Here is a 15,110-nt window from a genome sequence, read left to right as displayed (position 1 = left end):
CCTGGATTTAACGTGTAATTCTTTATTCTTTGCATAACAATTTACTCTTCATAATACTTCATAGTCATGTTTGACGCTCTTGTACTTGATTGAATAGCTTAGTTGATTAAAGCATGAAACAGTGATTATGGGGCCCTGATACCGCAGACTTACGCTTCATTCCAAACCTTAGCCAGCAATCCTTCTAAAATACATGCTCCAAGTCCCTAAAGAGACCAAACCGTAGCCAACATCTTTAGCCATTTGAAACCCAAAAACAAGTTCCCTACTGCTATTAAGAAAAGTAAAATTCAGAGGCCTTTTTTCCCTTAAGAAACCCCTCTCTTTTTATCTAAAATCTTATTGAATCAAAGGAGGTGATGAGACAGTGGAGCCATAGCCTGAATGTCATGCTTAAACTGTCTCATTTGGTGCTTCCATTAGTTATGTCTTATTATTAGAAATAATAACCAGCAGTTATAATGTAACATTTTTATTCCCAAGTTCTATGAAAAGTGCTATGCAAATTTTACTATTATTGGAAAGCTGCAATTTGCAAGCCATTGTCACTCTGTTCATTCTTTCCTTTAATCTCTTTTCTTAAAAGTTGGCCAGCCCCTCTACCACTACCCACTCACTGTGAGTTTGAATTATTCAAATTAACATCAGGTTGTTGAAATACTAAACTGTATTTTAGCTTGTGACTTATTTTTCAGTAACACTGATTATTATAATTTCTACTGATCAACTTGGACAACAGTCTATGACATATGATATGCTTATTATCTCATCTAACTGGGCAAAGTTCACAATCATGAAAGTATGTCCAGACTTAGCAAAAGAATGTAATTTCTGTATCTTGCTACTTTCTTGCATTTGAGGCTATTCAGGCTGGGAAGTGTACTTGCAGCTTATACATGATTGTCCCTAGATTTTCGTAACATTTGACCTATTGTTCAGGAAGTTACATGTTTGCAAGCATAAAAGCCCAGGGGGCATTTTTAGAATTTTTGTCTTACAATATTTTTTGTTTTGTTTTCTGGTAATAGAACATTTGCTTCCTAAAGAAAAAATGTAAAATATTTATATCACAGAAGAAGTGTTTGGATCTGATATTCTACATGGTTAGAAAACGTGGTTATTAAGAGCTGATTAATGTCCGATGATATGAAGATACCATCATTTATTTAGCATTTCCTGTCACTTAACATTTACGTTGTTTAAGCAAACTAATTGTTTGTTCTCATAAATCATGCTGTGATTAACATCCTAATACATAAATATTTAATCCCGATGCCTAATTTTTTTCCTTCAGAATCTGTCTCTAGTGGTATTCCTGGGAACTGCTGTAGTTTTTGATCCAGTACATATTTGAGAATATTTTTCACTTTCTGGCAGGAAATAGAATATGATTGAGTGTATTTATTTGGAGTAATACATTTTTCACTCAAAATTCAGTAGAGATGTTTCTATTGACTTTGATTAGTGTTTTGTACTGCCCAAGAGAAGTCAGAAGCCAATGAGTTCATTTGTAGCTAACTCTTTGGGGGGGGAGGGCAGAAAGGCTAATAATTTTAGAAATCTCCCTTTATCTCCATAATTGCTAGGATGTTCACAGGCTTTTTATTAATTTGCCTCGAGCACCAAATTCTCTTTGGATCTTCTTTCTCAGTTCCTTTCGGAACCTCCCAAGACTTTGTTACCTGTACCTTTTAAGTATTGCTCCTATTTCGTTTCCTTCTCACTCACTCTCTCTCTCTCTAAGGCATTAATAGTTCTTAGGTTGGATCTTTGTTTTCTCACCTCCATAGCTGTCACTAGCTTTCTGATCATTTTCCTCTTTGTCCTCTTTGAATATGTTGCATGAATATGTCTAGTGTATTCTCCACCTCACTGATTCCATTTTGTACACTGACGGTGCTCTACAGTGCATAAAATTAAGTTGTTGTTTTTTTTTAATCTGCTATTGAAATGTTGGTTTACTCAGATTCCTTTCTTACGTCAACCAACTACTATTTTTATTTCTGGATAGCTCTCAGTCCCTTTTAAGTTCAGTCTGTTGTCTTTTTTTCTCATCTTTCCTTTTTTAGTTCATGTGTCCATGAAGAAAGCATGAGTTTTACTCAACTTTACTGAAAACACAAAGCAGGATGGTATCTTAATATTTCCCACTTTTTTATGATAAACCTTGAGCGTTCCATCTTGATCTTCGTTTTAGTTTGCAAAATCTTTCCATTGGTCTCATATTGGATCTTCCTTACAAGTCTAGTTTTTTGACTTTTTTTTTTTAATTCATTTATTCATCTTGAAGGAAGTCTGCTCAGGCTTGTTTCTTTTTATTCATCCAGGGCAGAGAAATCTGTGTTTATGGCTCGTCACTTGCCACCTGACTGTCGATAGCGTCTCACCTCAAACATGAAGTAAAAGATTCCTTGATGTCAATTTGATGGAGTTCCATGGTGGTACAGCTTCAGTACAGGGTGGAGGGGTTTCTGGTCAGGAGCTGCCTGGTAGGGATATGTCGCCTCTGCTCAATTTCTTGTTATGAAGGTTACTTCTGTCTACCCAGCTTTTCCGTGTACTCAGCCTGTATGCAACGTATCCAACCTGGCCAAGCCTCACTGCTGTTGCTGTTTCTATGGCACAAGGGAGTCTGATCAGTGACCTGTTGTTTTCTGGTTTAATATAACTCCTGGGCAAAAGCTGGGGGTTTTCAGTATAGTAGTAGCACAGACTTCAAAACATGTGTCTGATATACTTTCCTTGTTTCTAACCCTGCTGAAAGTTTTCTTTTTCCCCATTTCTTAAATCAACTGTTAGTTATTTTACTGGGGATTTTGTGGGGGAAGTTAGATAGCTACTTGCACTCAAGCTGACACTGAACCAGAAGCTTCGCGTCACCACCGATTGAAACCATAAAAGATCGGCTTTTTGTTGTTCTTTTTTGTTTTCTTTGTATGCATTGTTTTTTTAATTCTTCAAAAGACATGCCTGCCTGTTGTTGCTGAATAATTCACCTATATTTTCTTTTGCCATTTTGTGGATTATCTTTTTTAATCAAATCAACATAGAATTTATTTTGAGGAACGGTATGAGTTTACAAAATAATTTTTTCTTTTCAGTTTTTCTAAACCTTTTTCAATATGAATAAGGCATCTTTTCCCATATGCAGTACTTATTTTGGATCCTGAGTTCTTGGTGAACTGGGGTCTCTCTCGAGATACTTACAGTCAGTTTCATTGATTGAGCTATCTGTTCCTTCGTTAGTAACAACCTGTTTTGATTGTTTTAGATTAATAGCATATGTATCCATCTACTAGTGCCGATTCCATATACTGTGATTCTTTTTCAGAAATTTCTCTCTGTCCTCATCTATGTCTTCTTCAGATAAATTTCAACATCATTTTTAAGTTCTTTCCCATAATCATAATAACCTCTTCCAGCAACAAAAAAGTCCTTTTAATATTTTATTAAAATCATGTTGAATCTATAATTTTGTAAGATCTAATATTCTTAAATGATAAGAACGCACTAATCTAAAAATCTCTGTTTTATTCACTTATTACTTTATATCTCCAGATAGTTTGTTAATTTTTATATCTGTCTAAAACACTTTCAGTTGGCATTATTCCCATTTGTTTTATGCAGCTATTATAAATGGTATATTTTTCTTTTTTGTATTCTACGTGATTATTGCTATGCTGGAGAACGAGAAGACTATTGGTTCCATTTAACTCTATTTAGTTATCTCATTTCTGGCAGCTCAACAGAACTCACTTTTTCCTAGTGAGAATTAAATTTAATTCTCTTGGATTTTCTAGGTATATAATCATATCATCTGAAGATAATGATAACATTTTCTCTTCTTTTCCAATAGTTATGCCATATATTCCTGTTATATATTAAGGTATTGGCTGTTGTGTTTCCTGACTGTTTGAAAATTTTGAACAGCTGATCTTCTGAAACTTCTCAAAAGCAAATAGTTAGTGACAGATGTTTCTCTCTATTTTATATCCTGCTATGAATGCAGGCTTCCCCAGAGAATTTTCAACTAATAATGCAACCAGCAGTAGATATTTCATCTTGCTAACTGAAAGTTCAGACCCTTACACATCTCATAAATATTAGTTTTGATGTATTAAAAACACAGTTCAGGCTAGTACATTTAGACTGCACAAAAGTTTCCTTTATAGAAAATATAACATATATACATTTAAAATCAAGAGAATCTTTTTTTTTGGTTTTGTCTCATTTATCCATCTATCCATTTTATCTACTCAACAGATATTTATTGAATCTTGTAATTAAAATAACGAAATGAAAACTACTCATCCCAACCATAGGGAATCTCAGCTTAGACTTATTCGGGATATATAGTTTGTTCATAGTAGTGTACCCTCAAACGTTCATGACTTGATTAAATGATATCAAGTAGAAACATATATAGATATTAAGTTCACATTATATTCTAAAAATTTCCTTATGAGTTAAAACCTCTGACACATGAGTAAAATCTACCATCACTTGTGTATCTCGTTCATTTGTTACCAAGGAAATTAAATGTATTCCAAGTTTAATAGTTTTCACTCTCATTAGAAAAAATCCTTAAGCTAATCCTCCCTTTAAGGAATAATGATACACAAAAATTTTCTTTTTACAGTTACATCATACTTCTTTTTATACTTATTACAGAAATTATCAGATAGTGTTTTTTTTTAAAGTTTACATTCTAGAAAATGCACTAGATTTTTTTCCTTAGGGGTTTTTCCAATACAGTTTTTTCAAGCATATAGAAGTTTGGTTGATAAATGTTGCTGAGTAAGAAGCATTTAGATATCTAGATTAAAATATTGTAACACTGAATCATTTCCAAATTTGTTAACATTTGTGATTTCCCTTTGAAAAATCACAATTCACACCTAGAAATATGAAAAAAAAATTCCAATTTTTGAAGCATGATGAAGGATTTTGTTACATTATGTTTGGAAGGGAGGCATTTAGCAAATATCAGGAGTGAGTAGCTGATGAAAATTTTGGTTATAAAAGTTTAAGATAAAAACTAACATTATTAACTTACTCTAACTTATCTCTGTAATAGCCTCTGAAAAACATATGCCTCAATACTTTTTCAGTCTAAACGTTTGATTTAAACTTAATTTTGACTTCTTTTGACCTTAAACCTAGTCCCCCATTCTGTCATGTTTAATTCTTATATGTGTGGGGATATAAAATGATCTGCAATTCCAAATCTGCTTTTTCGTTACCATATTATCCTTAGTCATATTGTAAATTCCTAAGAAAAATAGTTAATTTGATGGATTTCTTAAAGCAAAATTATCTCTTGTCCAAGTGAACAAATTACAGCTGAAACGCAATGGACACCACTTCTCAGCGACATGAACAGTCCAAGTGCTTTTGACCAGCTCTGATTTTATAGGAGATGAATTGGTACATTAGATTGCCCAGCCCCAAAGGTAACACCAAGTCCAGAGTACACCCCCATGATCATTTTAGGCAAGTGAATGGCCTGGAAAAGCTTTATTTTCTTTGAGGAGGGTTAGTGATTCAGATGAAATCTTTCGCTGCAATGAACTTTGTGTTCCTGCTGTAGTTAACAAACTAAACCCCACTGGATCACAGGTCCCTAAAGATTCCTCTCACTACTAGGCAAGAAACACAATCCCTAGATGTTAAAAGTAGAAGTAGCAGCCCAGGAGACCCTGTCCTTCAGTATTTCTCAAGTTTTTCCATTGAGGCATCATGATAGCAGAGGAGAGAGGAGTTGGTCTCCTGAGGCTTAGAAGGACTGACGGAACAGGTCTCCTTATTTATTTGAAGTCTTCTAAATCTTGTCTTCTCTGTGTATGTATGTTAGTTGCTCAGTCGTGTCAACTCTTTGCAACCCCACTGCCTGTAGCCCACCAGGCTCCTCTGTCAGATTTTCCAGGCAAGAGTACTGGAGTTGATAGCCATAATTGATATGGGTTGAATGGGGGGACATAGTTGATAGCCCCTCCTTCTCCAGGGGGATTGAACCTGAGTCTCCTGCATTGCAGGCAGATTCTTTACCATCTGAGCCACCAGGGAAGCCTATATATATATATGTTCTAATATTAAAAAATAACTTTAAATGACTCACCCTTTTTACCCCCAAACTTTTAAAGTAAAATCAATGTTTCCGTAAACTACACTGCATGTTTACCTTTGGCCTCGTAGCTGCTCACAGTTTGAAAACCACTGCTTGGTCGTTTTTTTATGACTGAGTAAACTCACCCCCAAATCTCCTGGCTCACATGTCACTGTGCAAAAGCTCTTCTGACTCCCAGCCCTACCCATTTTCTGACAATTAGGCAATTAGGCTACTCCCAAAGGGCAGGCAAGTACATTTCAGAGACTCTTTATACATTTCCACTTTGGAAAAAGAGATGCTGGTTGCCCTTTCCTTCTAGAAACTGCCTGGAATCTGATGAACTAGCTGTGTTTTGGGTGGGTAATGAGAAGAGCTGAGCTAATTATCCATAGTTGGTCCATAGTCTACCCAGGGACTTGTGCATTCAAACACTCCATCTTCTTTCTGAAGTGTGGTAAGCAGAGTGCTTCTCTTTCTGAAGGTCACCATTGGGTAACCTAAAGCATCCACTTAAGTAAGCGGGCTTCCCAGGTGGTACTGGTGGTAAAGAAGCCACCTGCCAATGCAGGAGCCGCAGGAGATGCAGATTCGATTCCTGGGTCGGGAAGATCCCTTGGAGCAGGGCATGGCAACCCACTCCAGTATTCTTGCCTCGAGAATTCCATGGACTGAGGAGCCTGATGGGCTATATGCAGTCCATGGGGTTGCAAAGAGTCGGACAGAACTGGATCAACTTAGCAACAGCAGCAGCAGCAAGACAAGCCAGAGGGAACCCTTAAAACTGCTGGCCTGGGGACAGGGATCTTTTTTATCAGCTTTCTTTGGACATATCGGAACTACCATTTGGGAAGCTAGATGAGACCTGGGAATAGCTGTTAGCAGAGCTGACGAGGAGTTATAGTGCCAGGCCCAGGGAAGAGCGTGGAGCCAGGCTTAATAAATGTTTGCTGCTGCTGAGTCATTCTTCCTGGAAAAATCAGTGCAGACAGGGTTGTCTCTGGCCAGGGCTGCAGGATTGCCACTGGTCTTCATTGAAGTTTCCAGCATCAGTGGCCATCTTCCCACCATTGCTCAGGAAGGACCCTGGGAATGAAATCCTCACACTGGTGCCCTGCTTTAAGTCTTCCAAATGCTTTCATGGACAGCTGATCAGTAGAGTCTTGGCAACAAAGGAATGGGGCAAAGGAAGTCTGCATTTTAAAGGCTGGCCCAAGGGCACGTGGTTGTGTAAGTTGCGATGTCTTTGACTCTCAGTATCGTGGATTTGGGTAAACCATCCGTGTCTCCCTTAGACGCACACTGATGTTCAATCCTGAGAAAGACATTCTGACTGCTGCCAGGAAGGCCCATTGCAATAAGCAAAACCTCATTTACCCATTTACTTCTACACATAAAGTTTTATTGTCATCATAAAAATTATTTCCAATTTCATCTCTGTTAGAGACTGCATTAGGAAAATAATATTTTAATTGTAAAAGCTTTACTTTGTGGTCAAGTTGCTTTTTTATACATAGTGTTAATGACCAAAAAAAAAAAAAGATTTGGGTACTGGAATAGGCAAAGACTGTTAAGTGGGTAGGCATAGGATGATCTGCGTATCAGAGAAGGTGTTATTCAGACTCCACCTTTTTTTTTCTCTCTTATTTTATCTTGTCACATTTGGTTTGATTCAAAGCCATTGGTTCTGTTTGAGAAGGAGGTCAGACTGGTTTCAGGAATAACCAGCGTTGGAAGAGCAGTTGAAGCGTGCACGTGGGAACGCGGGTGATAAAATCATTTTGAAAAATAATGAACAGGTAACTTGAGAGCTTGTCGTGAGGGTGGTATCACAGGTTATACCAGGCTATTAATTTTCCGACTCAGCAGTACATCTCTTAAAAAAACACCTAAAGGAAAACGGATCTGTTTTGGAAAGAAATGCCATGGGCAGAGAACAACTGAGGAGCTGAGGGACGTCCACAGGTTGGGTAGACCTGGGAAAGCAAAACTACTTAGACATTTAAATAAAAATTGTATGTCTGGAAAATAATGTGCAAAACATGTAGTTAAGAGACCAGTGTTTAGTGTTCATACTTTGAAACAGATGCCTAAGGAGTTCTTGGTTTACCTACAAAATACCAAAGCACCCACCCTGTCTGGTGTCTGCTTGCTCGTTTGTCGAATGACTGAGCGACCGCCATGTCAACGAGGGAGCACAGAGCTGGACACGGTGTGGTCCTAAGGTTTGGCGGTTTGCTCCTCCATTCCCCGGAAGGCAGGAGAGCCTTTGTCCATTCCTCAGTCTCCCCTTCCATAAAATGGGAAGAAGCACGTTTGCCACCCCAGAAGTTGCCCGTGACTGGGAGCGGTTCGGCACGTGACCCGTTTTTTCCTCTCCCCGTTTCCCTGTGGCACTCCTCCGAGTGGTAGCCCGGTGTTGCCATGGTGACATAGCACAGGGTGACGTTGCTTAGAAATAATGACAACTGGCGGCAGCAGGGAAGCAGCGCCACGGTGGTGATTAGCCTCCAAGGAGTGCCCTGTCTGGGCAGAGCGAAGCAAAAGGAGGAAGGAGGGGTTTCACAAGTCGTGAGCCGATGCCACCTCCCTCCAGCAATTAGCAGTTGTCACCCCTGATAATGCCCAGCCTCAGCATGCTGGACGTTTTTATAGAATATCCCTTTGGTTGCCAGATTTATCCTTTTTTTTTTTTTTTTTAAATTACTTAGAACCCCAAGTTGTAAGCACAGTAAAGTATTTGTTGTCCATTTCGATTCCAGCAGTAAGCTCAATTTCCTGAGAGATAAGGGGAACTGTTGACTCCCACCGTCTTTTGTCGCCTGCTTTGTACTTGGGACTTGAGTCATGCCTTGTCAATGGCGACTTTAAAAAGTGTGGCAGGAAATTGATTTTCTTTTTTTTAACTTCTAGGGTGAGTGAAATGACAACAAAATTAAAATCTTATTTGAATAGATTGGTCTCTCCCTGATCCTGAATTCCTGGGTTCGGTTTTTCAGCTGAAGTTGAATGGTGCTCTGTAGGGAAAAGTTTTGGGGGTTAGATAGTAATGAGGTACTATCACCTGCATGCCTGACGCTGCTGGTATCTTTCCCACAAGGCTCAAAAAAATAAGTAGCATTCTGCATCCTTCTGGGGCCTTCTGAACCCTGGGAACATCCAATCCAGACACCCCCCGTGTCTGGTTCTGTGATTGTATTCCCTGAAGTTAGTGGGATGTGATTGGAAGTGAAAAGAAGTTGGTGGGCTGGAAGGATCTTCCCAGCAGAACCTCCCTGGGATGGATTCAACACCGGCTTGCAAAAATCAAGAAGAATGGGTACCTAGCAATGGCCGTTACTTAAGGGGACCAGGGCAGAGGAAAATCTACTGTCTCTAGTTTGCCTTCAGAGATACGTTTAACCCCAGGGTATCCTGTGTTGATGGTCTCTGCGTGCGTGCTAAGTTGCATCAGTCGTGTCCAACTCTTTGCGACTCCATGGACTGTAACCTGCTAGGCTCCTCTGTCCATGGGATTCTCCAGGCAAGAATACTGGAGTGGGTAGCCATGCCCTCCTCCAGGGGGTCTTCCCTACCCAAGGATCGAACCTGTGTCCCTTATGCCTCTCCTTCATTTTTGGGCAAGTTCTTTACCACAAGCACCATCTGGGAAGCACCATGTGGCTCAAAAACTGGGCCTTCACTTGCTGGAAATACCAGGGTCTCTTGGAGCCCAGTCTTACCAAGCAATAAATTCACTTCCACTTTTAGCAATCTTTATTTATTTATTTTGCTGAGAACCTTCAGGAACCAGTAGTGCTTCCATTCAGAAAGTTCCAGACCCCTCCTTGAGGTCTGAGAGCAGAGCAGCTCCCACCAGCACAGCATGAAGACAGGACTGGGAGTGTTGCTGAGTTCCTGGTGCATGGTAGCGCTCTACGTGCTGTTCTGGTGGGAGAGAGAGCATGAAGAAGAAGAACTAAACCCCTGGGGGCCTGAGACCTAGATCTGTGTGCTTTCTGCCACCTGGGACTGCAGTGTTTAATACCTGCTCCTTCCTGGGTGCTGAGTACAGAGCCTGCACAGAGCCTCCTTGAATCTGAACTCTGGTGCAGGAACACAAGAGCTCCCCAAAGACCCCTCCCCTTTCCCTCTCTTCTCCCCTCCCCAGCCCCACCAACACACACACGCCCTTGCTCCTGTTAGATCCCTGGGCTCAAATGGCCTGGTAACAAATCTAGGCCAAACCCAGCCGGGCTGATAAGATTTCCAGAAGAGGTCCTAAAAATACATTTCTCCTTAAATCAGCCTTGCCAATGACCGTGCAATCACAGAACATTAAGGGCAGAAGTGGCTTTAGAAATTGTTGCACCCTCTCGTTTTTAAAGCTAAGAAATCAGAGTCCCAGAGAACTAACAGCAAGAACAACAGTGGCTGAGGGATGTTTCAAATCACATCATGAAGAGGGAACAAAGCAAACCATACAGGCGATACAAACTGTGAGCTGCATAGTATGTTCTTTTTACTTATTTGTCTATTCAGCCTTTCACTTATTCAGCAAATATTTATTGTGTACTTGCCCTGTCCTGAAGTTTTGATGTTGCCCTAGATGGCAGGGATACAGACAGACCCTGCCCTCAGAGACATCACATTGTGCTTGAGGGAGAGCTTGAGCAGATAGGTAAGTAAATATGTTGAGTGTCAGACAAGGAACAGGACTTTGGAAGGGAATAAAGCAGGGTGAGCTGGAGTGAGGGGGTAGGACTGATGCATTATCACATCAGGAACTTGGCAGCTCCTGCTCTCAGGTTGCTGAGGGCAGGTGGAGAAATCGTGTATTTCAGAACAAGTTCACGCTGTTGCACTGAAGTGGTGCTTCCTGGGCTGTTTGACACCTGTGGCTTTATCTCTCTACCCTTGGGGGACATCTCAAGCCCCACCTCAGCTGGTCTCAGCCTGTACCATATCTCTTCCCGGACTGAGATATAAAGGCCAGAGTAAGAACTACTCTACTCCATCTGCCTGCCTTCCAGCCGGAGACCAGTCTGCTGCCCTTGCTCCCCTCTTCTATTTGCCCCAGTCTCAGAGCCTTCCACCCCACCCTGGCCAGTGCCCAAGTCGCTCCTCCTCCTTTGGGTGCCTCTTCTAGCCCAAACCCCATCCTGCCATTTTCCCATGCTCCCGTGCGTTTCTTCTCCTTCCACTCAGAAGACTAAGGAAATGGGGGAGAGTGATGGAGAAGCAGGTTCTTGCCTCGCTCCTGGGGCTCCACAGAGGGTGGCTTTACGATGCTGTGAGCAGATCTCAGATTCACAAAGGTCGCTTCCCTAGAAGCCCACCGGTGATCAAGGGCCATCTGCCTGCTGAGCACCAGAGTTCAGAATTCTCCTGGCTGCTCCATGATATTCTTGCAGCCCCAGGTATTCTGGGGAGCCCCAGACACTGAGCACCTTGTTCCCCAGCACCCTCCTCCCCCTGTGCTAAACTGCCATCTGCAGAGGCAGTGGTGACATCTGCCACCACCAGTTGTCCACATACCCTTGATCTCGGGGCACTGATCATTTTTGACTGCTCAGTCCACCCTGAAACTCTGCATGTCTCTCCCATCACCTGGATGTAACACTCTTCAGAAAACCCTTTGTCTCATATTACTCTTTTCCTCTGGTTCCACCTGCTCCTCTTCTTTCTGTCATCTCTAAATAACTGAACAAAGTGTCTTTGACCCTGTCCAAATCTTTCTTTTTTCTCTCCTACGTATATGCGTGTGCTAAGTCGGTTCAGTCATGTCCGACTCTTTGCGACCTATGGGGTTCTCCAGGCAAGAACACTGGAGTGGGTTGCCATTTCCTTCTCCAGGGGATCTTCCTGACCCAGGGATTGAACCTGTGTCTCTTACATTTCCTGCATTGGCACGTGGGTTCTTTACCACTAGCGCCACCTGGGAAGCCCCTCCTAGATTATACACACAGATGTAAATATTATTATAAGTATTTCTCTTTTCTCTCTCATTTTAGCTGTTCTGTGGTGGTAGCTATCATTTCTATGAATAGTAATTCCAACTATATACCCATGACCACGACCTCTATGCCCCAGTTTCCAATTTGCCTCCTCTCTCCAACCTCCTTCCTCCTGGGCAGAGCATCACTGTCCTCCCGCTCACACAGGACCGCATTTTGAAGTCCTCTTTGACAGTTCCCTTCACTGCATTGCTCACTCCTAATCCCGCAGGCTCCTCTGTCCATGGAATTCTCCAGGTAAGAATACTGCAGTGGGTAGGCATTGCCTCCTGCAGGGCATCTTCCTGACCCAGGGATTTTCCTGTGTCTCCTGTATCAGCAGGCAGATTCTTTCCCATTGGTATAAGTTTGGGCCTGAAGTGTTCCTTTTCTCCTGGACCCTTGCCAGAATCACCAACCAACTTCACCACCTGTGAGCTCTTCTAATTCTAATGCATCCTAAGTGATCCTCCAGCTGGGGACTTGTCTAGATCTCAAGCGCTCCCCAATATCTACCTTACTAATGATCCTGATACTTTATAACAGAGTCTACTTACTCAGACTTACTCAGCACTGTCAACAGTGGAGATAGCACTGCCCCCTGTAGAGAACCTTGGAAATTTAAAGGAGCATTTTCCCCTCATCGTCCTAATGACCAAGCAACATCTCTGGAATGTAATGTGTGGAAGTAATGGATTTTGACATCTTGCAATGGATATGACTCTCTGGGAGTGAAAAACTAGTCTGTGTGTAGTGAGTGCTGAGTGTACAGCTGGACATTCACATAAGTAAAAATGCTATTCTGTGTAATCTGGGTCAAGATCTTAAAACTCTGTTTCACGTATTTGCACGAGTGTTTTTTTCTAATTGATTTTGTATTTTTTGGACAGCCGATAGAACTGAATTTTTCGAGAATGCAACTATGTAAATTGAGGCAAGATTGTTCTTTAACTTGTTAGGAGCTTTAACAGGAATTGTTTGGCCACATCACCTGTCACACCTACGTCAGTTTGCATTTGTGTGCCCATCACACAAGATAAGTTGTGGATATCCAGCACTTCATTCTGTCTTCTGATATACTTTTGCCTAAGCTTGGACATTCTAAAACACACATTTATTTTATAAATAGCTTTGTTGTTGTTCAGTCGCTAAGTTGTGTCCAACTCTTTGAGACTCTGTGGGTTGTGGCATGCCAGGCTCCTCTGTCCTCCATTGTCTCCTGGAGTCTGCTCAAATTCGTGTCCATTGAGTCAGCGATGCTATCTAACCATCTCATCCTCCGTGGCCCCCTTCTCCTTTTGCCTTCAATCTTTCCCAGCATCAGAGTCTTTTCCAATGAGTTAGTTCCTCGAATCAGGTGGCCAAAGTACTGGAGCTTCAGCTTCAGCAACACTCTTCCCAATGAATGTTCAGTTGATTTCCTTTAGGATTGACTGGTTTGATCTTGCAGTCCAAGGGACTTTCAAGAATCGTCTCTACTTCCTTTGATATTTAGTTGTATTTCAGTTATGACAATATATTGATTTTTCTTAAATGTGTGTATGTTGGCTAGATTATGTATGATTTTCATCTGTTGGTAATAAAAGTTATGTTACAAAAATTTTGTTCAAAGGGGTAATTGGCCTTTGTACATGTACAGGCATATGAACAAGGCATTCGGCTGGTGATTACAGAAAGAGAGAGAAAAGGAAAAGGGTCAAGCGAAAAGCAGTCCTGGCCACCAGAGGCAGGAAATGGAAGTTCTGACAAAGGGTTCCCTGGCTTTCAGGCCTAGATGGCTTGATAATTAAACTGACTGCACCCACTGGGTCCTGGACTTCCAGGAAACCGGTAAGTGCTGTCAGTCTTAACTGGTATCTAATACAATTGCTTTTATTCTAATAAGAGTAGCTCCTAACTGAATTATAAATGTTTAGATAGAACACACAGGCATAGCAAAAAAAAACGTAATTTGAATACAAGTATGTGTTGAATCTGTTCTATCTAGCTGTAGTTTCAGGAGTATATTTAGAAATCTCTCATCTTCTAACTGAAGAGGGGATTTTTTCTCTCTGTCCATTCCTGGAAATGACAATGAAAATGGGCTGGAAATGTTTATGCAGGAAAAGGAGCTCTGGATTTTATGAAGTTTTCACTTGTACTGTAAGATACCAGGTCCAAGAGGAAACGTTTTCGTGGGGGAATTTCTCCTTTTATTTCTGTTATCATGAAACGTTGGCTTATCTGACTTACTCCGTGACCTTGAGTGCCCCAGTGTTTAATTTCCCCTATAGAAGTGGATTTGAAAGTATGTTCAAAAGAACAAGTATCATATGAAATGAAGACATCACTGGTAGCCCGGGTTCTTTCCCTCCTTAGAATCAACGAGGGTTTGGAGGTAGTTTTTGAAGACCATCCATCAAAGGGTTGTCTAACATTCTCTGAAGGACTTCATACTTTGTACCACCTTCATGGAAAGAGGCTCTACTTTCTTTAAGCTACAGTTCATTTGCTTTGCAAAAATGTGTAACAGTGAATAGGAGTCATTTCCACCAGTGTGTGTGTATGTAGGAACACAGATGTAAGGCAAGTTGATATCTTATCTAGCACTGATAAGAGTTAGACACCAAACAGAGAGTCGTTAAAATATACTAGTAATTATACTTTGGTTGCAGTACATCCATTTATGGTTTACTGCTGAGCACCTGGGAAGCCACATATATACTGCTAATTATATTTTGGTTACAGTACATCCATTTATGGCTTACATATGGGTTGGCCAAAGAGTTCATTTGATGTTAATGGAAAAACTCAAATGAACATTTTTGGCCAGTGTTTTCAATCCTCATGATTCCAAACAAGGAAACCAAAGCTCAGAGAGCTTAGGTGACATTTCACAGCTATTCAGAGAAGCAGAGGAGCAACTGACTGGAATCCAGGGTAGCAAATTTCATTCTTACCCACGTGTGTGTTCAGTCATTAAGTCGTCCCCGACTGTGACTTCATGGATTGCAGCACGCCAGGCTGCCCTGTCCTTCACTGTCTCCTGG

General features: G+C 41.1%; 1 protein-coding gene across 7 annotated transcripts in view; it reads left to right on the top strand.

The window, feature by feature from the left end:
• Nucleotides 1-15,110, top strand: part of MBNL2 (muscleblind-like splicing regulator 2) — a 161,756-nt gene that overhangs the window by 28,232 nt on the left and 118,414 nt on the right. For 2 of the 7 annotated variants that reach the window (XM_010831514.1, XM_010831516.1), the window contains exon 2: nucleotides 13,721-13,911. The exons of the other annotated variants lie outside the window; for them this stretch is intronic. The gene's annotated coding sequence lies outside the window, so the exon portion shown is untranslated. The remainder of the gene's footprint in view (nucleotides 1-13,720; nucleotides 13,912-15,110) is intronic. 7 annotated transcript variants of the gene reach the window in all.

Source organism: Bison bison, unplaced genomic scaffold (genome assembly GCF_000754665.1).
Source record: "Bison bison bison isolate TAMUID 2011002044 unplaced genomic scaffold, Bison_UMD1.0 scf7180017864527, whole genome shotgun sequence".
NCBI lineage: Eukaryota > Metazoa > Chordata > Mammalia > Artiodactyla > Bovidae > Bison > Bison bison.
This window is presented reverse-complemented; position numbering and strand designations above follow the sequence as displayed.